Below are 23,705 nucleotides of genomic sequence, written 5' to 3'. Positions count from 1 at the left end.
GGTGTACCTGCACTACATCTTCTTGATCCACTCCTCTGTGGATGGACATTGAGTTTGCTTCCATGTCTTGGCTATTGTAATGAGTGCTGTTGTGAACACTGGAGTGCATGTATCTTTTCAATTATGGTTTTCTCCAGATAGATGCCCAGGAATGGGATTGCTGAATCATATGGTAGTTCTGTTTTTAGTGTTTTTTGTTTTTGTTTTTTGTCTTTTTGGGGTCACACCCATGGCATTTGGAAGTTCCCAGGCTAAGGGTCTAATCAGAGCTACAGCTGTCAACCTATGCCACAGCCATGCAGGATCTGAGCCACATCTATGACCTACACTGCAGCTCATGGCAATGCCAGATCCTTAACCCACTGAGCAGGACTAGGGATTGAACCTGCATCTTCATGGATACTGGTTGGGTTCGTTTCCACTAAGCCAGGAGGGAAACTCCTGTTTGTAGATTCTTCGATGGTGGCCATTCTGACTTGGGTGAGGTGGTACTTCATTGTAGTTTTGATTTGCGTTTCTCTAATAATTAGTGATGTTGAACATCTTTTCATGTGCTTTTTGGCCAGCTGTTAATCTTCCTGGAGAAATGTCTATTCAGATATTCTGCCCATTTTTGATTTTTTTTTTTAAATGTAGAGCTGCATGAGTTGTTTGTATATTTTGGAGATGAATCCCTTGTTGCTCACTGTGCCAATATTTTCTCCCATTTTGTGGGTTGTCTTTTGGTTTTGTTTATAGTTTCAGGGTTCCATTCTTTAAAGGAAGCTGCCTCCTCTCTGAGCCCTCTAGTCCTTGTCCCCAGGCTTGGACAAGGATAAGGCAGTAGTGAGCCACCTCTGCTCATGAGAGCAAGGTCATAAAGCTGGGAGGAACTTAAATAACTGTAAAAACCTGGTCCTTACATGAGCTTATGGGACAAAGCCACATACATACCCTAAATCTACCTGTAGACTATTGTGTGAATAAGAAATAAACTATGTTGCTTGAACCAGTATATCTTGGGGTATCTTTGGTAGAGCATCTTAGCCTACATTGTAACTCACATGGAGAGCTTAAGTAACATGCCCAAGACCACTTAGGGTTTAAATTCAAGTAGGATTTGAATCCAGAGCCCAAAGTCCTAACTCCTCCTCCAGGGCAAGAGTGTCTAATTCCTGCAAACGGTCATAATCTCCAGGAGGAAATCATCCTACGTTGGGGCTTTGAAGGAAAGTCAAGTGGGCTCTAAAACATCACTTGTGGGGAGTTCCCGTCGTGGCGCAGTGGTTAACGAATCCGACTAGGAACCATGAGGTTGCGGGTTCGGTCCCTGCCCTTGCTCAGTGGGTTAAGGATCCGGCGTTGCTGTGAGCTGTGGTGTAGGTTGCAGACTCGACTTGGATCCCGCGTTGCTGTGGCTCTGGCGTAGGCCGGTGGCTATAGCTCCGATTGGACCCCTAGCCTTGGAACCTCCATATGCCGAGGGAGTGGCCCAAGAAATAGCAAAAAGACAAAAAAAATAAAATAAAATAAAATAAAATAAAACATCACTTGTGCAAGTTCCCGTTATAGCTCAGCAGTAACGAAGCTGGCTAGCATCCATGAGGTTGTGGGTTCGATCCGGCATCGCCATGAGCTGTGGTGTGAGTCGCAGCTGCAGCTCAGATCTGGCCATTCCGGTGGCCATGGCGTAGGTTGGCAGCTGCATTTCCGCTTGACCCCTAGCCTGGGAGCTTCCATGTGCCATGGGTGCAGCCCTAAAAAAAGAATCCGCTGGAGAAGTGTGGGTTTGATCCCTAGCCAGGCCCAGTGGGTTGAAGGATCTGGGGTTACCACAGCTGCGGCTGGGATTCAGTCCCTGGCCCAGGACTTCCATATGCCAAGGGTGCAGCCATAAAAACAAAACAAAACAAAACAAAACGCAAGTTACATAATCTCCTCACCAAATACCTGAAAGCCCCATTATATTATTATTCTCTTTGAGGCATGATCGATCTGGTTAAAAACATAAACACGAGTGGGGCAGGAGCACAAAAAGCTATTCTTTCCTTTGGACCCCTTGGTACTACTTCCTTCTTCAGACTCTCTGACCTCCCAGAGCTGAGATGCGGTGGGACTCCGGACAGATCAAACTTGGCAGAATGCTGTGAGGAAGACGGGTTCGAGAAAGCGTGGGGGAACGGGTATGGCCAAGGGAAACTGCCTTGAAGGGAGGTGTGGGGATAGCATAATATTCCTCCTACCGCAAAGGTGTCCATGTCCTAACCCCTGGAACTGAGAATGTTACTTTTATGACAAAAGGGAATTTGTGGATTAAGACTCTTGAGATGGGAATTCCCATTGTGGTTCAGCAGATTAAGAACCTGACTATTATCCATGAGGATGTGGGTTGGATCCCTGGCCTCGCTCAGTGGGTTAGGGATCCAACGCTGCTGTGAGCTGTGGTGTAGACTGCATATGTGGTGTAGCTTGCAGATACAGCTTGGATCGGTGTTGCCATGGGTGTGGTGTAGGCCGGCTGCTGTAGCTCCATTTTTGACCCCCAGCCTAGGAACTTCCATATGCCGCAGGTGTGGCCCTTAAAAAAAAAAGAATCTTGAGATGGGTGGTGATCCTGGATTATTTGGACAAACTCAACCTAGTCTCAGGAAGCCTTATAAGGGAAAGAAGGACGCAAAAGGGGGAGAGTCAGAGAAGGTACTGTGATGGCATAAGCCGAGGTGGAGAGAGATTTGAAGATGCTCGGCTCCCGGCTTCCAAAAGGGTGGAAGGGGCCATGAGCCACGGAATGTGGGGGGGCTCTAGAAGCTGGAAAAGGCAAGGAAATGGGTTCTCCCTTACAGCCTCCTGGAGAATAAGGCCCTGCTGACACCCTGATTTTTGGACTTCTGGCCTCTAGTACTGTAAGATCAGAAGAACCACGAACTCTGTGGCTGTGATATTGTGACGCATAAGAAAAACACGTCTTCGTTTATCCAGATCACCAAGCACTCTGTTCATATATATTTGGTCTTCCTCCCCGTTCCTGGCTCTCCGCTCCCCAAACCCTAGGAATTTCCTAAGTCTTCTGATCATGGTGTCTTTTCCTGTGTTAATCGTGACTTTTGGAAAGTGCCTAAGGATGGGCCTGGTTGCCAGTGGAGTCAACCTTGCGATCAGAAGGTGGGAGCTTTCGGTCCCATCCCCACCTCTGGGGAAGGGAGAGGAGCTGCAGGGTGAATCGATCACCACGGCCAGTGGCTTCATTAATCATGACTATGTCATGGGGCCTCCGTAAACATCCGAAGGGGTGAGATTCATAGAGCTTCGGGCTTGGTGAACACGAGGAGGTGGAGACGGGAGCAGGCGCATCTGCAGAGGCCGTGGAGGATGCACGCAATTTGCCCAGCCTTGCCCTGGGCATCTCTTCCATCTGACTCTTCCTGAGTTGTTCCTTTTGTTAGAAACCTGTGATGGTGAAGGAAGAAAAATGTGTCTCTGAGTTCTGTGAGCCTCTGTAGCAAATTATTCAAACCCGAGGAGGGGGTTGTCGGAGCCTGATTTGTAGCTGGAGGGTCAAAAGTGCAGGTGATGGCCTGGGCTTGGGACTGGCCTCTGAGAGAGGGGCGGTCAGTCTTTTGGGGCTGAGCCCTTAATCTCCAGGACTTGCTTCTATTTCAGGGTGGATCGTCTCAGAATTGAGTTGAATTGTAGGACAGCTGGCTGGTGTCTGGAGAATTGCTTGTTGGGGTGGGGGCATCACCCTCTCACCTCCAGAATACACACACGGAAAGTGGGCCCAGGAACCCAAAGAATGGGAATTTGTGAGACTAGCAATAGGAATTACATAAGGAGTGTGGTTGTCAGAGCCCCTGCGGGAAACAAGTGGCATGCCGGTAGGGCACAAGTGACAAAAATTTAACAGAGAGATTGTGTTTTATGGAGATATGGACAGGGTTATGGACACACAAAAAGGGGGTGAAGATGCTTTAAGGGATTAGCAGGCATAGGAAGCTGGTACCATCTTGAGGCCTTAAGGACCAAATGCCACTGGAGACCAATGAGAGCTAGGGTTACAAAGAGGCCACCCAACAGAAGCCGTGGCCACAAATGCCAGGCTGTGGGGGGCAGATCCCTCAAAGTTGTCCTTTCTGTACAGTAAGCTCCAACTGTGAAGAATTCTTCAAAAGAGACTTTTGTCCCAAAGATTCACCATGAGGCCAAACCAGACACTATTAACAGTTGGCTTAAAGAAGAACTCCATTTGACCTGCTTCTTCGGGTGATTTTAATTCTTGTTGGAGCTCTTACTTTGTTTTGAATATGTGCAAACACTCTTGGTGATTAAGGCTTATGCTTCTTATTTCAACAGCTTTTTTTTTTTAATGGAAACGATATATAAATGGATCATAGGGTATAAAAAGAAGTGCAGTTACCCATGCATGCAAACGCCCATCTAATTAGCAGAAGCTGTAGACTGAGCTCCGCCATCTACCTGGGGCAGTGACCCATGTTTCAGGCAAAGTAGCGAGGGGAAGCTGTAAAGTCCCTCTCCTTCTCATACAGCAGTGGTTACCCTGGTTTCACACATCGTACCCAGCATCGACTGGGAGACTGCGCGAGGGGGAGCGGATACTCTGGTCTTTTCACAATTTCCCGCTCACTACATCGACGTCACATTTTCAAGCCAAATCCCATCTTGCAATTTTCTGCCAACTTGAGTTCTCTGGGTGGCTCACCTTTGCTTTTTCTACTTCTGGCCTCGGGCACTCAACAAACACTTTGCTTTTTTATTTTCCCACATTTAAATTAAACACTGCCGAGAACACAAGACATGTGATAATGGTTCCTGCAGCCCTCTGCTACGGCTGCTATTAACTTGGGCCTCTGCTTTCTATCAAACTTTCAATTGCCCCCTGATTTTTATTAACTACAGCTACATGTGAAGATTTAGAGGTAATGTAAGTGGAAACAGTTTGATTCTCTAATATATATATATATATATATATATAATAATAAAATTCAGAATAAAATAATTACAAGCAAATTGGAAGAACAGACTCAATTCTGTCACGTATAACTTTTAGAATTTGTTAGATTGTCACTTGCTATTACTCTGTTTCCAGTCCTTCAGCCGCAACATGTTCTAGCAAATTTGACTCTATTTTTATAGATGAAATGAATGAATTTAACATAAGTTTAAAGAAATTGAAAACCCAGAAGGGCGTTTCAGTTGTGGCTCGGTGGGTTTAGGACCCAGATGTTGTCTCTTGAGGATGCAGGTTCAATCACTGGCCTTGCTCAGTGGGTTAAGGATCCTGTGTTGCTGCAAGCTGTGGTGTAGGTCGTGGATGCGGCTCGGGTTCGATGTTGCTGTGGCTGTGGCGTAGATTGGATTCGACCCCTGGCCTGGGGTGCGGCAGTAAAAAAGACAAAAACAAACCCCAGGAAAATTATATAATGGAATTCCATTCATTTGGATCCTACCTCTATTTGCTATGATTTGGATATGAACTGGCTCAAAGTTTACTTTCCCAGTCTATGGGGGGAAGAGTTTACTAGGAAAGCAATGTAAAGCAGATGTAAATGAGTGATTTAAGAAGTCAAATGGGAGTTCCCGTCATGGCTCAGTGGTTAACAAATCCGACTAGGAACCATGAGGTTGCGGGTTCCATCCTTGGCCTTGCTCAGTGGGTTAAGGATCTGGTGTTGCCGTGAGCTGTGGTGTAGGTTGCAGATGCGGCTCGGATCTGGCGTTGTTGTGGCTGTGGTGTAGGCCGGTGGCTACAGCTCCAATTAGACCCCTAGCCTGGGAACCTCCATATGCTGCAGGAGTGGCCCAAGAAATGGCAAAAAGACAAAAAAAAAAAAAAGTCAAATGGCGTACAAGCACTCAAAAAAAACCTTTGATATTTCCAATTTGCATATCAATTATTTTGATAATGACAAATGTTTATCAATATTCCTGACTTCACAGACATTTACAGGGGGTTTTGTAGTTCAAAACATTTTTGTGAGTCGGAATTTTTATTCTCACTGTATAGAAATACTCTTTCAATAAATGATTCATTGAGCATCTCCTATGTGCCAGGCATTGATCCAAAAGCTGGGAAGAAAACTGTGGACAAATCAGGACCTGTACCCAGGTTATAATCCTCTTCCCACCTTCCACCCCAGCACCATCCCTCTCGACATTGAGCTTGTGCCTCCAAGGACAGAGTATATGTCTCAGCTGCCTGATTCTCCACAATGCCAGTATCTAGAACTGAGCTTGGTATACAGTGTATGCTCAACAAATTGTTAGTTGAATGAAAAGCTTCTGACACCCAGTCTAGTGCTCTTTTGCTATAATACAGCTAACATGTATTTAGAGACCAATTTATCTGAAGTAAACCTCATTTAATCCTCAAAATAACCCTAAGAGGTGGATAGTATCATTTGTTTCACTTAAAAGATAAGAAAAATGTAACTCAGAGGGTTGAAAGCAACTTGCCCAGAGACAAACACGTAATAAGTGGCAGAACCAGGAGGGTTTAATTCTGATGCCTGTGTTCCAGGGCTACCCTCTCTTGCCCCCACAGCTGACTCTTCACTGTTAGGTAGCCATGGGCTAAAAATGCAAGGTTCCCAATGGCAGGGATGTTCTACTTTGCATTTTGCTGCAACTGTATTTCCAGCGCCTGGAATCCCTGGAACACTTTAGCCCCAGGTATGCTCTTAAGACATGTATATTGAATAAGTGAATTATTTCATGAAAGGTGATCTGACAGGACCTCTGTTTTTTGACATTTTTTTCTGTTACTGACAACAGCAGGCACTGCTGGTGGCTCCTTCCCCCATCACTCCTGTGGGAATAGCTCTGATTTTGTGTCCATTTTGTTCCAATGTGACTTAAGGAAGAAGCAACCTATTCCTGCTCCAGGGTAAAATTCTGGTTGATCTAAGCCAGTGATTCTCAAGTAAATGTGATTTGGCCATATCTGGAGACGCTTTTGGTTGTTTCAACCAGGGAAAGTGTTGTGCCACGGATATCTAGGGGGCAGAGCTCCAGGATGCTGAGAAAGAGTCCACAATGCACAGGGTAGCTCCCGCTACAAAGAAGGAGCCTGTCCAAAATGTGAGTGGTGCTGAGCTTGAGAAAAACTGGTCTAAGCCATTTGTGGCCGTTGTCCCTTTTCTCATGCAATGAGTGGTTTATTATGCAAAGTAATTCTGCCCAATGAGACCAAGCAGAAATCTACCAGGAGTGTGTGGCAGAGGTTAAGCTCCTCCCACTATTCATCTTCCCTTTCTTTTCAACACTCCCCAAGTGTTGGCTAGGGACATACCCATCTATAGACTACACTTCCCAGCCTCCCTTGCTGCAAGATATGACCATGTGACTAAGTTTTGACCAATGAGATGTGAGAAAAAGTGATCACTCTAATTTCTAGATCATGTTTTTAATATCAGGAGATTGCTGTTCTTCACTTTCTCTCTTTTCCCCTTTCTGCAGACTGGGAGGTGGTATTAGCGATCCAATTTAAAGCAAGAGCGTGACTCCAGGTATGGCAGAGCAATACACTAGGTCTGGCACAGGAGAGGAAACCACACTTCTTTCTTGTTTGAAGCATCATATTTTTGAGTTTTCCTGTTTTAGCAGCTTAACTTGTACTCAGATACAGGGTGCTTCTGACTAAGGTTTTTTCCTTTCAGATAAAACATGCACATATACCTATACACACACGTAGGAAAGAACTATTTGTCCAAAGGATGTTGTGGGATTTGTGTGGAATGTCTGGAACCATGGCTGCCATCTTGTGACTATGAGGTGAGAGAGCCAGAGAGTCAAAGCTGACCTGCTAAGTGAGAATGACATGGGACAGTTGTAAAAATCTTGACTCTTTCTTGATATTATTGAATCGCTGAATTAACTAACTTTACTTCTACCTCAGGATTACTCGTTACGCAAGACAGTAAATTCTCCATATCATTTAAGCCATATCAAATAAAATTGTGTTGTTATTCCTTTTTTTTTCTTTTTACAGCTGCACCTACAGAATATGGAAGTTCCCATTCGAGGGATCGAATTGGAGCTGCAGCTGAGGCCTATACCACAACCATGGCAACACCAGATCTGAGCCACACCCACAACCTATGCCACAGCTTGCAGCCACGCCAGACCCTTAACCCACTGAGTGAGGCCGGGGATTGAACCTGCATCCTCATGGATTATGTCAGGTTCTTAACTTGCCAAGCCACAACAGGAACTTCTGTATTAAGTTATACATGTAATAAATTATCTTTATTGGAAAGGAATACAATTACATTGTGGGACCCTTCATCCCCAACTCGGGATGAATGGTTACCTTCCAGGCTGGGCCAAGTCTATTCATGGGAGCACAGCCCTGTGTTTTGTACTAGGGTTTTTCACTTTTAAACATTTCTGCCTGATGGCCAAGGTAGACAGATTTGTTCAGGACATCCATCGGAATGATATGTCTTCCCTGGTACCTGAGCAAAATGTCCACAGGCTGGACAGACGGGATGGATGCTTCAACTCCACAGACCATGGGAGCAGTGGAGACGTGTTTGGAGGGTGGAGCTTTCTGTGGGGTGGGCTCTGTGCCAGGGGGGTAGATATGGATGTGTGTTCTTCCACTTCTCTGCTGTGGTCCCCGCAGCTTCTTTGTCCTGTGATCTGGGGGAGAGTGGAGGGAGGAGGTTGAATTCCTCTTGCTGGCTGTTCCTGGCTTGTGTGCCCAGGGTGCAGAAAGCCAAACTCTGACAGCGGGTGTTGGTAGCAAAGGGAGGGTTAATTTGCAGGTTGTCAAGCCGGGAGAACAGACAGCTCAAGTTCAAAAGACTGGATGGCTTTCAGGCAAGGTTTTTATTTGTTTGTTTGTTTTTATGGCTGTATCTTCAGCATATGGAAGTTCCTCAGCCAGGGATTGAATCCGAGCTGCAGCTGTGACCTATGCTGCAGCTACAGCAACACTGGATCTTTTAACCAACCCACTGCACTGGGCTGGGGATCCATCCCGCCCCTCCACAGGCACCCAAGCCACTGTAGTCAGATTCTTAACCCCCTGCACTACGGTGAGAACTCTAAGGGTTTATTATTATTATTATTATTTTATTGACATATAATTGATTTACAGTGTCATTAATTTTTTTATAATGTGTTCACATATGTAAGTGTGTATGTATATATATATATATATTGTTTTTCATATTCTTTTCCATTATGATTTATCACAGGATATTGAGTATAGGTCCCTGTGCTGTACAGTAGGACCTTGTTGTTGATTCATTCTATATATAATGATTTCATCTCTTAATCCCAAACTCCCGGTCCACCCATTACTGCCCCCTCCCCTTCAGGCAAGGGTTTTTAGTGGATTTTTTTTTTTTTTTTTTTTTTTTTTGGCCATGTCACAGCATATGGAAACTCCCAGGCCAGGGATTGAACCTATGTCACAGCAGCAATTTGAGCTGCTGCAGTGACAACATCAGATCCTTAACCTGCGGAGGCACAAGAGAACTCTGGGACGAGGGCTTTTAAAGACAGTGTTTGAGGAGTTCCTGCTGTGACACAATAGCAGTGTCATAGGAATTCCATCGTCGGTGTCTTGGGAGCGCAGGTTCAATCCCCAGCCCAGCACAGTGGGTTAAGGATCTGGTGTTGCCCCAGCTGCAGGTTAGGGATTGCTGCGGGTTAGGCTGCAACGGCAGGTCGGATCTGATGACTGGCCAGGGAACTCCATATGATGCGGGGTGGACAAAAAGAAAAAAAGAAGGAAAAAAAAAAAAAGACAGTGTTAGGATGCGTGATCAGCTCATGAACCTTCTTCTCATTGGTTGGTGGTGAGGTAACAGGGTGATATTTCAGGAATCTCAATCACCAGCCTTCTGGTTCCAGCCAGCCCGGGGTCTTTGTGCTCGCGGTTGGCATGTAGTCACCACCCTCCCCCTGGGTGGGGGTCTTTTAGCTTCTGCAGAGCAACCCAAAAATGTGCGTCGGATTGTTAGCTATATCCCTTCAGGAGGAACTGTGAGTCCTGTGACTTGACTGCTTTAAGCATCAGCTGCTTGAGCCCTGCTCTTTGGAACTCAGGGACGGTCGAAAAGACAAAAGCCTTTTTTTTTTCTATACATAAGAAATGGGGGGCCCAGAGGAGAATTAATACCCAGGAAGGCCCTGCAGGGCCCTGTTAGGTTTCAATCTCCCTTTTTCTTCGACACTTCTCAACCCTGAGGGGAACAGGGGCCGACAAAAGAGGAAATAAAATTGGGGGTAAAGAAATTAATCATACACTCATTAAAGGAACTTGGTTCTAAGGGGTCTCACTTTCAGTAGGGGTGGCGGATAAGGCCTGAACCCAGCACGAACCACGTTGTAGACAAGCTTAGCTTCCATTGGATGCAAGCTCATTTTCACGGAACTCATGGCAGGGCTGTTGTGCTTCCGTGTGTTAGTATAAGTGAGACACTTAAAACAGCGCCCGGTCTGGGGACTGCAGGACCCAAACCGCAGCGTTTACCCGCTGCGTTCTCGTCCAGTGCCTTGGGCAAACGTGCACTCAATCAATGCCTGTTTGCTAAACAGTGGCTGGTAAACTCTGTGCCATGCTGGCAGCTCCAACAGTTTCAGGCCATTCTTCCTATTGGTTCATTCTTTTTCTTGCATCTTTTACAAAAAGGGACATTTGCTCAACACCTGACCCTCAATCTTTTTTTTTTTTTTTTAATTTAGTCTTTTCTAGGGCCGCACCCGAGGCATATGGAGGTTCCCAGGGTAGGGGTCCAATCGGAGCTGTAGCCACTTGCCTACACCACAGCCATGGCAACGTGGGATCCTTAACCCACTGAGCAAGGCCAGGGATCAAACCCGCAACCTCATGGTTCCTAGTCGGACTCGTTAACCACTGAGCCACAAGTGGGAACTCCCTGACCCACAGTCTTGAACAAAGGGGCCAGCCCTCCGGACTCTGTTCAAAGTTGGGAGGCTTCTGGTTTTGCAGTGAGCGGGAGACCCCTGTCGGCAGCAAGAGAATAAAGGAAGCTGGGACCAGCTGGATAATAAAACTGCTGCAAGGCCCTGCAGGAAGTCGTGGTTGTCTCCAAACATGCAGTTGCACCAGATTTTCGGAACAATAAGGAGGCTCATCCCTCAAGAGGGGAGAGTGTCCAGGGTTCCTCTGAGAAGGAACTAACTTCCTGCATAAACCAGGAAACCTCAAGGCAGTCACTGGCCAAGGGGAGGCCTGGCACCCCCCCAGACTGATTCTTTTGCAACCCCCCACACTCTACCGCACTGAACCCGGAAGCTGGAGCCCAACTGGGCACCTTCCTGGGAAGCCTTCCTTTATCCTTCTCCGCAAGAAGTACGTTTACACCTTTCATGAGACCCCCTTTCGTGCCCCGTGACTCCCTTCCCCACTGACCCACAGCCTGGCAGCTCCCGCCCCCTCCCCAGTGAGCCCTGGCCTAAGATGAACCCTCTTCTGTCGCCCAGAGGCTCATTCAGCCTCACAGCTATCTTTCCAGAGCCCTTTGCTGTGAAGCCTGCCACTTGGCAAGCCAACTAAAGGCACGACGTGAGCCTTGTGACCCGGTCCTGTGCGTGGGCTCCACCTGAGGGGCACTCCTGCTTCTGTCGCATTCGCCTCCCTGCAGGCCCTCCAGAAGTGAGGGCTCCCCTGCCCCCAGCTGTGCCCGAGGCCTGTGGACATGCCTCAGGCCAGGGATCAAACCCTCGCACCTCAGTTGCCACTTGTGGCACCGCTGCAGCAGGGCTGCTTCCTTAACCTGCTAGACGTGAGACATTTTTGAAGAGAAGCAAAAGTGAATTGCTGAGGATTGCTTAATGGGTTGGGGGTCTTCTTCTGGGGTGATGAAAACGCTTTGGAACTGGATAGAGGTGGCAGGTATAGCGTATTGAGCATAAACGCCCCTGAGTTTTACACTTTAAAATGGCTTCTATGTTAAGTGAAGGTCACCTCAATTAAAAAAAAAAAAATTGCTTTCCCCACCAAATATTGGGCCAGAGTCTCAGGCGAACAGGTTCAGGAAAATGCTGAAATTAGAAAAACAGGGAGCTGCAGTGGGGCAGGGCTGGGAGGGAACCAGTGGGGCTTGCCTGTCTCACAGCTCCAGTGCAGAGGCTAAGAGCGCAAGGAAGGGAGAGAGAACATACACATTCCCATGGTGGAGAAAGGGCTGGGGTGGACTTTTCATCACTAAGGCATCAGCTTGCTATTGAGATAGAGCTACCTGAAGGTTAATTATTAGGGAATGACGACATTTCTTGCTTTTGTGAAAAGTCCCTTTGGCGGGTGGAAGAGGGCTGACAAATCTGGCCATTCATTCAGATTCCCGACGTTAAGTCATTCATCCCATAAACAAACACTTCTGGAGAGCAGCGTTTATGGCGCTAGAAGACCAGTGCCTAGAAGAGTTTAAAGACTAATTATCAAATAAGGAAGGCAGAATTTAAAGAGGGTTGCCTTCTACTTCTGCCTTCCGTAGAAGATTTTGGAGGCAACCTGCACCTGGGTTCGTTGTCAGGGAAAATACAAGGTACCCATCAAATTTGAATTTCAGATAAAGAAAAAATACTGTTAAAGTCTAGGTGTCACCGGTGCCTTATTGGGGACATAAGTATGCTAAGAAAAGTGTTTATTACTTATTTGCATTTCAAATTTAATAGGATGTTCTGTATTTGTGTTTGCTAAATCTGACTGATAGGATTACAGAGTCCCCAGGCTGTGGGTTTACAGGATGGATGGTCTCCTCTGGGACGTGCACTTCCCCCACTCCGCCCCCCCACCGCCGACACCCCCCACCGCCGACACCTCCCACCGCCGACACCTCCCAGCCTTGAACACTCCATCTCCCCAGCGATGGTGCAGCTTCCAGTATCAGAAGCTTCAAATCTTTAAAAAACCCTCGGGAACTGGTCTTGCTTGTGGATATCCTGCTGGTGGCAGCAGCAGCCCCTAGGATTTGCACCAGGTGGAAACCGCCCTGGGCATGGACCCTTCCAAATGGAAACAAGCTGTGATCGGGAGGAACCTGAAAGGGGTCAGAGCTCAACCCACTCTGAAGCAGCAACCCAGCTCCGTAAGGAGTGCCCTGTGCTGGCAGGACCCACTTCTGGTGGAAAAACTTCCCGGAGAGCTGCTACAAGTTGGCTGCCCTGGCTTTTGACACACTCCTGCGTTTGTTGTCCTGGGTGGTGCTGAAGCCCTGAGGGCGAGGTGATGTAGGACGAAGTCTAACCGTGTGATGGGAACCGGGCACAGCCTGGTGCTGCTCCCGGAGTGCAAGCGGGGCAGCCATGACGCATGCTCAGTTGCCTGAGCTCAGCCCCGGACCCCGATCCTGGACCGAGGAAAGAGCAGGAACCCCTTTCGACCTCTAAGCCCTGCAAACGGTTGACAAACCCACCATTCAGCCCCACTGCTTCCTTTGCTTGAAGATCGGAGTTGGAAGAAAGAAACAAACAAACAAAAACCCTCCGCTGTCGTGCTGAAATGCACACCCGTCCCCATCCTCCCCTGCAAAGTTCACACATCTGCTCCAGGCTGGGGCTGGGGCTGGGGTGGGGGGCTTGTCGACGACGTCTCCCTCGGGGGCGGGGGCGGGGGCGGCAGTGGGCCAGACCCCCTGAGACAAACAAAGCTTTGGCTGTGGCTCAAAGGACAACATGCATTGGCGACCATGTCCCCATCTACCCCCGGCCCTACCCAGCCCTTCCTGGAAAATGTGATGGCGAAGGGCCGGTGGGCCAACCCCAGCACCACCTGGGCCCCGGGAGAGGACCTGGACGCCGGCCCGGCAGCAGCCCGGCGGGTGGGGCGCACAGACGGCTGGCTTCTCGGGGACGCGCTCGGGCCGGCCCGGCGCAGCCGTCAAGGCTGCAGCTTCCTGCGCGTCCCGCCCGCTGGCCTGGGGCTCTGCGGCCTCGGATGATGCGGGACTCGGAGGCCAGTGGGTGCCACGGGCAGGCCGCGCAGAGATGTGGCTCCGGCTTGGGGTGGGACCCTTCGTCCCCGAAGAGGGAGGGTGACTTCCTGCGGCTCCCAGGCCTGGCGCAGGCCTTCCAGGGCCGTCGGGCCACCCCTTCTCTCCACGGAGCTCTGAAAATAGCAGGCCGCAGACGGTGGCCTTGTCGCCCTCGGAGGTAATCCGAACCCGGCCAAGCGGCTAACACTCAAGGCTTTGTCTGCTGCTGCAGGACGGCTCAGCTCCCTTCAGGACAGCGGCTTTCTGGAGACGGGGGGTGAGAGGGGCTGTTGGGGAAAATCGAAGGCGTCCTCTCAGAGGTCTGCTCGTGAAACAGCGTCGTGCTGAAAACGCACCAGGATTCCAACAGCCCTGGCTGAATTCGCACCCTTGCCTCGATTTCCCCGCATCCGGAAATCTCTGCCGTCCAACATGTGCGTCTCCCAGGTTTCCAACGGCACGCGCGACTCTTTCACGTCTGCCTGCTCAGACACGCAGCCGCCAGATCCCCGAGGGAGCAAAGACTACATGAAATCTGACTCACTCAGCAGGGTCCTGGAAAAGAGTCCACAAAACCCACCGCCAAGTGGTAGGAAAACCTGGTGATAAGAGAAACCTTCCTTCTTTCAGAGACGCCGCCGAGGAACTGAATTTCCTTCTCACACACAATTCAGATCACCGAAGGGACGCAAGAGGGACGATTTCGTCTCCGGGTTTTGCTCGCCAGCCTTCGTGGAGGCTCTTTTCTATGCCTCTTGTCAAATGTCTCCTCAGCCTGGGGCTCCCTCTGTGTCCTTCCCCAGCACAGGAAGGTTCCAGCCTGAAGGATTTTCAGGCCTCAGTTGAAGGGTCCCTTTCTCGGGAACAATTCCTGACCAGCCCCCCTTCAACCTCAGCTTAGCTTCTCCTGTTCGAATTCCTTACTCCTCTTGTTACCATTAGAGCATTTACCACAAATGGTATTTTCATATTTCATTGTGTGATAATACGTTTACCACACAGCTCCTTCCTCAGCTGTGATCTTCATGAAAGCAACCTTATGGGTGGAACTGTATTTATTGTTGTTACGATTGTTATTGTTATTATTATTATGGGATGAGCAATGCCCTCCCACCCCCCAAATGTTCTGTCCTAATAATTGGAACATGTGGGCACCATGTGGCAAAAGGGATTTTTGCAGGTGTGATTAAGAATTTTGAGATTGAGGAGTTCCTGTCGTGGCTCAGTGGTTAATGAATCCGACCAGGAACCATTAGGGTGCAGGTTCGATCCCTGGCCTTGCTTGGTGGGTTAAGGATCTGGCTGTGGTGTAGGTTGCAGACATGGGTCGGATCCCGCTTGGCTGTGGCTCTGGCGTAGGCCCTCGGCTACAGCTCCGATTCAACCCCTAGCCTGGGAATCTCCATATGCTGCGGGAGCGGCCCAAGAAATGGCAAAAAGACAAAAAGACAAAAAAAAAAAAAAGAATCTTGAGATTCATTATCCTGGATCATTGGGGGGGGGGGGCCAATGTCATCACAAGCATCTTTGTAAGTGAAAGAGGGAGGCAGGAGAGGCAGAGGCAGAGGTGATGCTGGAAACAGAGGCTGGGGTGCTGGGATTGCTGCCTTGGAAGGTGGCGAAAGGGACCATTTGCCAGGAAGGCAGGCGACCTCTAGAAAAGGACAGGCAACACATGCGCCCCTGGAGCCTCTGGAGGGACCGTAGCCCCGTGACACCTTGACTTTAGCCCAGTGAAACGCGTGTCTGATTTCTGACCGGCAGAACTGTAAGAGAATAAAGTTGTGTTGCTTTACAGCACGGGTTGGACTCTGGGGTCCGTTGTTACACCCGCAGCAGGAGAGCAACACACTTGTTATTTACTGTTTGCTGAATCAACCCCTTGATCTACCGCTTGGCTGGAGGAGGTTGCAGCTCCTGGCTGCAGGGCATAGACCGATGCCCTCAGTCTTGTCTGTCCTCCCAACCTCATCACTTGCCCTTCTCCTCTCCTCCTGAATCTTCTGGCTTTTGATGTGCCCTTCCTTCTGCCTGAAATGCCCTTCACCCAGCTCCTCACACGGCCAGCTTATTGGAAGCGTTCGAGTCTTGGCAGAAATGTTGCCTCCGCAGAGATTTGCTCTGACCCTCCTTCTGCAATAAATAGCGCTTCCCACCCTTCTCTCTCCCATGACCCTCTTTTGCTTATGTCAAAGCCTTTATTGCTTTAAAAGAGGACTTTCGTTTTTAGGACAGTGCTAGGGGTAGAGAAGAATTCCAAGGAGAGCACACAGAGTTCCCGTGTACTCTCTCTCCTGCACCCAATTTCCCGTATTATCAGCCTCTTACATTAGTGTGGAACATTTGTCATGATTAATGAACCAGGATTGATACATCTTAACCTAATGTCCTTTTTCTGTTCCAGGATCCCATCCAGGATACCGCAGGACATTTAGTTCTCTTCTTGGCCGTGATAATGATTTTGATGTGACCTTGACCGTTTCAAGGCGTACAGGTGAAGTGTTACGTAGCACGTTCCTCAGTTGAGATTTGTCGGATGTTTTTCTCATGCTTATTCTGGCGTGCTGGATTTGGGGACCAGACCACAGAGGTAAGTGCCATTTTCATCGCATCATATCAAGGGGTTGTGACTTATGATCTGCTTTGATTTATGAATGTTGATGTTGACCTTGATCACCTGGCTGAGGTCACACTTGTCAGACCCTCCACTGTACAGTTACGTGTTTCCGCTGATTTGGTAGGAATGGAAGGAAGTCAGCACCCACAGCCTCTGCCTAAGGATCGGGGGAGTCATGCCCTTGTTTGTTTTTAAGTCATTGTATTTCTTTGTTTCTTTATGCGTTTTAGATGCACTGTTTCTGGGCTGACCCACAGCCACTCTCAGCCGCCTTCTTACCTGCTGCTTCTAAGCGGATGCAGGCATGTCAGCTGCCTACTTTCCTGTCTCCCTTCTGACAGTGAAACAGAGGGACGTCTGGTCTCTTTGGGGGAAGGCTTTTGCTTTCTTCACAAAAGAGGTCGACCCCTCTTGTTCTATTGTTTCTTTTTTTTCTTTCTACCTTGAATGTGGAATCCTGGAGCTGCCGTGGCCATCTTGTGACTGCGAGTGACAAGGATGGTGGCAAAAAGTCAACATGCTCAAGATGTCAGAGCAGAACTACAGAGAGCACTTGGGTCTTTGATGGCAACTGACGCCAACAGCTGCCTATCTTTGGACTTCCTGTCATGTGAAAAGAGTTTAAGCCACAGCCAGTGGGGTTTCCAGTTCTTGCAGCTCAAAATATTCTTAACTGATAAGGTATCTCTTTCATGTCGTCTTCTAAAAATGAAGATTTATAAGGACAGAGACCGCGTCTGTCTTGTCCATCTCTTAGTTTCCAGTGGCTGAATCTGAGTAGATACCTAGTGGCTGAATCTGAGTAGATACCCAGTATGTTCTTGTTGTATGAATGAAGAGATGAATGTAAGGCCGAGGTAGGATCTCAGGGGAAATTTTCTTTTTTAAGAATTCAGGAAACTAGAGAACAGTGGTCAGATAACGAGAAGGCACCAGAAGGGAGGAAGAGATGGAAGGTGAAAAGGGGAGAGAGAGAGAAGCTAATTCATGAAGGATGGTCTCAGAAAAGGGAGAGGAAGTGTCTAGTGGATTATAAAAGGTGAAAGAATCAAATAGAGGCTTTTAATCTCTCCAATCAAGGTACATTTGAGAATCAGCCAGGAAGCTGTAGAGCCTCTCTCCAGAAAAAAGCATGTAGTCATATAACCATCATTTCACATTTAGTTTCATGAGGCTCGCAGATGCTGCCACCCCAATCATCCACGGCTCCCTAACTTTTGCATTTCAATAGCAGTAAAATTAAAAATAAAATGAATCGACGTCAGGTTGTCAGCTTTTAGTTGTTCTAACTAAAGGTATTAAAAAATAATAGTTACTATTTACAATCTCTATCCTTTCATTAAAGTATGGTTCTTTGAGTCTTTAAAAGGCAGGCAGGACCTGATCTCACATAGTAAAGGACTTATTATTGATATTGAACACATTTAGCACCACAGATAACTCACTACATTTTGCTTATTACAACCATAATGTGGGTTTTAGGGTCAAACAATCTCAGCTCAACTCTGTCCCTTACTTGCTACATGATCTTGAGGAATTTTCTAAACCTCTCTATGCTTTGGTTTCCTTAACATCAAAAGGCGAGAAAATGGACCCAAACTCACAAGGTTGTTGTGAGAATTAAATAAGGTAATGTCAGTGAACTTGATCCTAGCATCCAGGGATAACCAATTAACTTTTGGGGAAACTTCCTTCTAAATATGGACATGAAAATGATTGTGGATGTAGAGATATAGATGTAGAAACACACACGCACACAACCACAACCACATACACAAATCAGGTGCTTGTGTGTATCTCTTTGGACTATGCTTTCTCCCCCTCTTAACAATATGCCATGGATATGTTTCTGGTCGTTGCATATTCTTCCACAACGCCATTCCACGTGGTTGCCGGGTCGTCTATAAAATGATGTAGCGTCACTTATTGAACTGATCTTGTTGGGAATTTAGTTTACAGGGATGCCTTGTTTTACGGGGCTTTGCGTTATTGAGGTTTGCAAATACTTTTTTTCCTTTGTCTTTTCTTCTTTTTCTTCTTTTTTTATAATTTATAGGTTTGGGGCAACCCCGCATTGAACAAGTCTATTGATACCATTTTTGCCAACAGCTTTTGCTCACATCCTGTCTCTGTGCGATGCTTCGGTAATTCTCACAATATTTCAGACTTTTTCATTATCATGTTGGTGATCAGTGATCTGTGATGTTACTATTGCAGAAAGATTATGACTTGCTGAAGGCTCAGAATTTTTTAGTAATATTTTTTAGTCAAGGCACATACATTTCTTTTAAACATAATGCTATTGCACCCTTAATAGACTACAATATAGTACAAACATAACTTCTACATGCACTGGGAAACCAAAAATTAGTATGACTCATTTTACTGCGATATTCGCTTTATTATGGGGTTCTGCAGCTGAACCTGCACTATCTCTGAGGTGTGCCTGTATTTCCAACTTTAATAAGCATAAACAACTCTGCAATAACCCTCTTTCTAACTAAAGTTTTCTCATAGCCATAATTGTTTCCTACAAAAAATTTCTAGATGAAATGTTATGTCAAAGACATATGCTATTTAAATTCATTTTGCTTTATAAAGACACATGGACCTCTAAAAATTTTGTGCTAGGAGTTCCCTGGTGGCCTAGCAGGTTAAATATTCAACATTGCCATTGCAGTGCCTCGGGTCACTGACCCAGGAATTTCTGCCTGCTGCAGACTTGGCCAAAAAGTAAATAAATAAATAAATCAATTAAATTTTGTGCTAATTTTTATCTGTGAAAGTGCCCATATCTGAATTCCCTCATATATTTTCTTCTTCTGACTTTTTTCTTTAAAAAATTTATTTATTTTGTTAAATATCGTTGATTTACAATGTTGTGCCAATTTCTGCTATATAGCAAAGTGATCTAGTCATACATACATATATACATACGTTCTTTTTCTTATATTATCTTCCATCATGGTCTATCCCAAGAAATTGGACATAGTTCCCTGTGCCACACAGTAGGACCTCATTGCTTATCCACTCTAAATGTAATAGTTTGCATCAACTAACCACAAACTCCCAGTCTATCTTACTCTAAATCTTTTCTTTTTGAGAAGAAAAAGATCATATCTATTATATTAATTTATTACTGTGATTACTAACAAAGTCAAGTTTTTCAAAGGTTTATGAACTGATTGTGTTGTTTCGTGAATTTGCTGTTTGTGTCTTTTACATATTTTAGGAATATTTTCATTTTCTTCTTGGTTAGTAGGAATTCTTGATATAATAAGGATATAATTCTTAGTCATTCAATTATGTTGCAAAGGACTAGGTCATTGATATTTCTGAAACCTAAACAGGAGCAGAGGACAACGAATGACTTTGAATTGGGAAGGGGAGGGTGGTGGAAAGGCAAGGGGCCATGACGTTCTAAAGTGGGTTCATCTTTGACCTCTAACCGGAGACGGTAGCCAATCAGCCCAGAGGTGATGGCTGAATGTATTGGGAGAGGTTGTCCAAAGACCCACAGAAGGCCTTGGATACTGACAATAACTTTGTCCTTTCGTAGAATTGGAGTCTTTAGGTCAACACCTTGGAGTCTTTTAAAAATAATTTTGGAGTTCCCGTCATGGCTCAGTGGTTAATCAATCTGACTAGGACCCATGAGGTTGCAGGTTCGATCCCTGGCCTTGCTCAGTGGGTTAAGGATCTGGCACTGCCATGAGCTGTGATGGAGGTCGAAGATGCAGCTCAGATCCCGTGTTGCTGTGGCTCTGGTGTAGGCCAGTGGCTACAGCTCCGATTCGATCCCTAGCCTGGGAACTTCCATATGCCGAAGGTGCGGCCCTAGAAAATTCAAAAAGCCAAAAAATTAAAAAAAAAATTAAAAATAAAATAATTTTAAGTCCACAAACAGCTGTCATTGATTAATAAGAGCACAGGACTTTCACGTCATCCTTGTTTCTCATGTCAGTAGAGCCTTCCCTCTGTGAGGGTTCTCTTTCTACTTACTTACATGGTACGGCATTCTTTATGGCACTAGTAAGCGTATTGTATATGAAAAACAGTACATTCTGTAATTATCATGACATTTTGCAGAAATGCATAAAAGCAGCCCTGCCTGTACTAGGCCCTTAATAAGTATTTGGGGAACTGGATGAAATGCAACTTCTCGGAAGACCACAAAGCTACAAATTCTGAGATGAAATGGCAAGGTTTACTTTCAAAAACTTGCTTCAGAATGGAAGCAAAATGTGTCAATAATCAGCTTTCCTATTAACATGTGGTCAAAGAAATTATGGGATGCCTCACCTTTCTTTTCTTTTCTTTTCTTTTCTTTTCTTTTCTTTTCTTTTCTTTTCTTTCTTTCCTTCTTTCCTTCCTTTCTCCCTCCCTCCCTTCTTCCTTTCCTTTCCTTCTTTCACCTTAGGACACTAGATTCCATAAGTTTGGCAGCTATGCTCTGGGCTGGGTAGAAATGGATCTGCATTTTCTACTTGAGTGGCAGGCGGTATTGAATGTCTTCACCTTTTAGTTTCTGTGAAGCTAAACACGTTGAGTTACCTGGATATTTGCATAACATGCATTGTCCTGGGTTTGTTCGAAGGATTCCAAAGTCAATAGTTTTTGGCTTTTAAACTTACATGGCACTAAACAAGTGGAATTTAGGGTTGGCTCAGGAGACAGATTAGACGAGGTATTATAAATACCCAAATGTGCCCCAGGAGTACCCTCTGGCTCTTATAGACTCCAAGACTTTCCCATTAAAGCTAGGAATACAATGTTCTCAGGTAAATGAGAATATCTAAGACTTATATAGCCCTCTTTTCTCATACATCTGCAACCAGGCACAATTTTACAGATTAACTCAATCCTGATAATAAATCCTATAATGTTGTATGTGGGCGATGATAGCTGCTGTAACAAAGAAACCCTACAGTTTTTTTTGGCTTAATCCAAGAGATGGTTATCTCTCATCCCATATAACTCATCTGCAGGTGTTTGGTAGGAGAGTCAGGGACCCAAACTCCATTCATCTTGTCACTTTCTGATGTCCTAAGAGCCCCACATCGTTGTCTTCCAGCCAGCATCAGGAGAACAAAAAAAGGAGAACCTTGGGAACTCCTTGGTGGCACAATGGGTTAAAAATCTAGCACTGTCATTGCTATGGCTCAGGTTGCTGCTGTGGCACGAGTTCACTCTGTGGCCCAGGAACTGCTGCATGCCACAGGCATAGCCAAAACAAAACAAAAAAACAAAACAAAACAAAACAAACACACGAGTATTTTCCATTTGTAATGGGTGAAGCCTGAAAACAGTGTACATTTTCTGCTGTGACATTTGCCAGAACTCAGACACATGTCTCATCTAACTTTGGTGTTGAAGAAATATGGTCTAGCTGTCTTTCCAGGTAAAAGAGGAAATGGTTTTGGTGAGCTACATGTCTGCCACAGTTTGCCCTTTGGTTACTAGATAACCTTACTCACCTAACCTTTCTTCCCACACAGAGGACACACTCATCCCCTCCCCACAGGAGACAACCTAGTGTTCCTTACAGTTAGTGCATGCAGCTAGCAATTCAAGATTTCCGGGGGCTACATGGCTTTTTCTATTAAGACGGGGCATTTGCCTCATTGCCTGTTGACGTCTGAATTGAAAGGACAAGGTACCATCTCTGCCCCATTCATATCCGATGTGAAGTGTTGGATGAGGATGGGGTAAAGTGATACACATGCCCATTTGGAAAGGGAAGAATGGGAGATGCACAGCATACATTCCTGGCAATGGTGGGGTCTTTTTTGGGGGGAGGGCCACAGCTGAGGTATGGAAGTTCCCAGGCTAGGGATGGAATCAGAGCTGCAGCTGCTGGCCTACACCACAGCCACAGAAACACAGGATCCAAGTCGAGTCTGCAACCTACACCACCGGTCACAGCAATGCCAGATCCTTAACCCACTGAGCGGGGCCAGGGATTGAACCCACATCCTCATGGATACTAGTCGGGTTCATTACCACCAAGCCATGATGGGAACTCCTTTTTTTTTTTTTTTTTTAAGCCTACTTCCTACTTGAGCAAATTTGGAGACCCAAAGTTTGGTTCAAGATTCTAACTGACAAAGGCCTTTAAATCTAGGCTCGTTTTTTCTTTGGCAATCCCTAAAACTTAAACAGCTTTTGTCTTTGCTTCTCAACAATTCCTTGAGCAGACGTTCCCATCTCAGATTTTTTCCTAGACATGTTTATTTGCTTCCTCACTTTTGCCTCTCTCTTAAATGGCTCTCTCTTGAGTATCAGACAGAAGAGACATGGATGGGAAAATCATGTCTCAATCAGATCTTTGCCAGTAAGTCTGAGTCAGAAAGGGCCTTTGTTTCTCAAATAATCTTACTACGTGGGATCCAGAAGTAGTTGGCTTTTATAATCTTTGGGAGCGTGTGTTTCTGGATTCTCACGCCTCTTTCACTTTGGAAAACCAGCCAATCTTTGCTGAACTCATCTCTTTTTTGTACTTCCTTGCTAAGAGTGGAGTTGTGCAAGTACCTGCTTCCTTAATCTAGGGCCCTAGGTGCCTTGCTAACCTCACCCTCATCTCCACCCTGGAAAGGTCAACACACCCTATTACTCTGAGTCTTCCCAACCACTTCCCCTGAAACTAAAGGCTTGGTAGGCATGCTGTCTGCCACTGAAGGCAACAGTTTTACCAAATGTTTTGCCACTTTATAAAACAAGTCTCCTTCTTTCCAGCATTTTATATCCCTTTCCTCATCAGTTACCACTCACCGCTTAGCCAAGGCCATATTATTTTAGATTTTTTAAGTGGCAGTACTTCACTTCTAGGTACCAATTTTGCATTGTTTGGTGTAACCCTAGATGCTATAGCAGACCCTGGAATTTCAGTAGCTTAACCGAATAAAAGTTGTTTCTTCTCACAGTCAAGCCAAAGTAGGCACCCTCTACATGGTACTGCCTCCAGTAGCCTCAGCCTCCTGCCACTTGGAGTCCTGCCACCCCCTGGGGGCATGAAGTCATTTGTTTCCAGGCAGTAGATTAGTAAGGACACAGAGGATCATCCATGGCAGGGTTTAATGGCCAGTCTTGGGAGTGGCACACGTCGGTTCTGTTCACATTCCACTGGGCAGAACTCAGTCATG

The 23,705-nt window shown here is 46.3% G+C and overlaps 1 long non-coding RNA gene across 3 annotated transcripts in view; it reads left to right on the top strand.

The window, feature by feature from the left end:
* Positions 1 to 23,705, top strand: part of LOC110260790 (uncharacterized) — a 183,519-nt gene that overhangs the window by 74,371 nt on the left and 85,443 nt on the right. For all 3 annotated transcript variants that reach the window (XR_002344245.2, XR_014804381.1, XR_014804380.1), the window contains exon 3: positions 16,351 to 16,536. This is a non-coding gene — a long non-coding RNA (uncharacterized LOC110260790). The remainder of the gene's footprint in view (positions 1 to 16,350; positions 16,537 to 23,705) is intronic.

This window comes from Sus scrofa, chromosome 5 (genome assembly GCF_054392235.1).
Source record: "Sus scrofa isolate SSC_HxYL_T2T_F1_AM1 chromosome 5, Sscrofa_HxYL_maternal_Yorkshire_Landrace_v2.0, whole genome shotgun sequence".
Classification (NCBI taxonomy): Eukaryota; Metazoa; Chordata; class Mammalia; order Artiodactyla; family Suidae; genus Sus; species Sus scrofa.
This window is presented reverse-complemented; position numbering and strand designations above follow the sequence as displayed.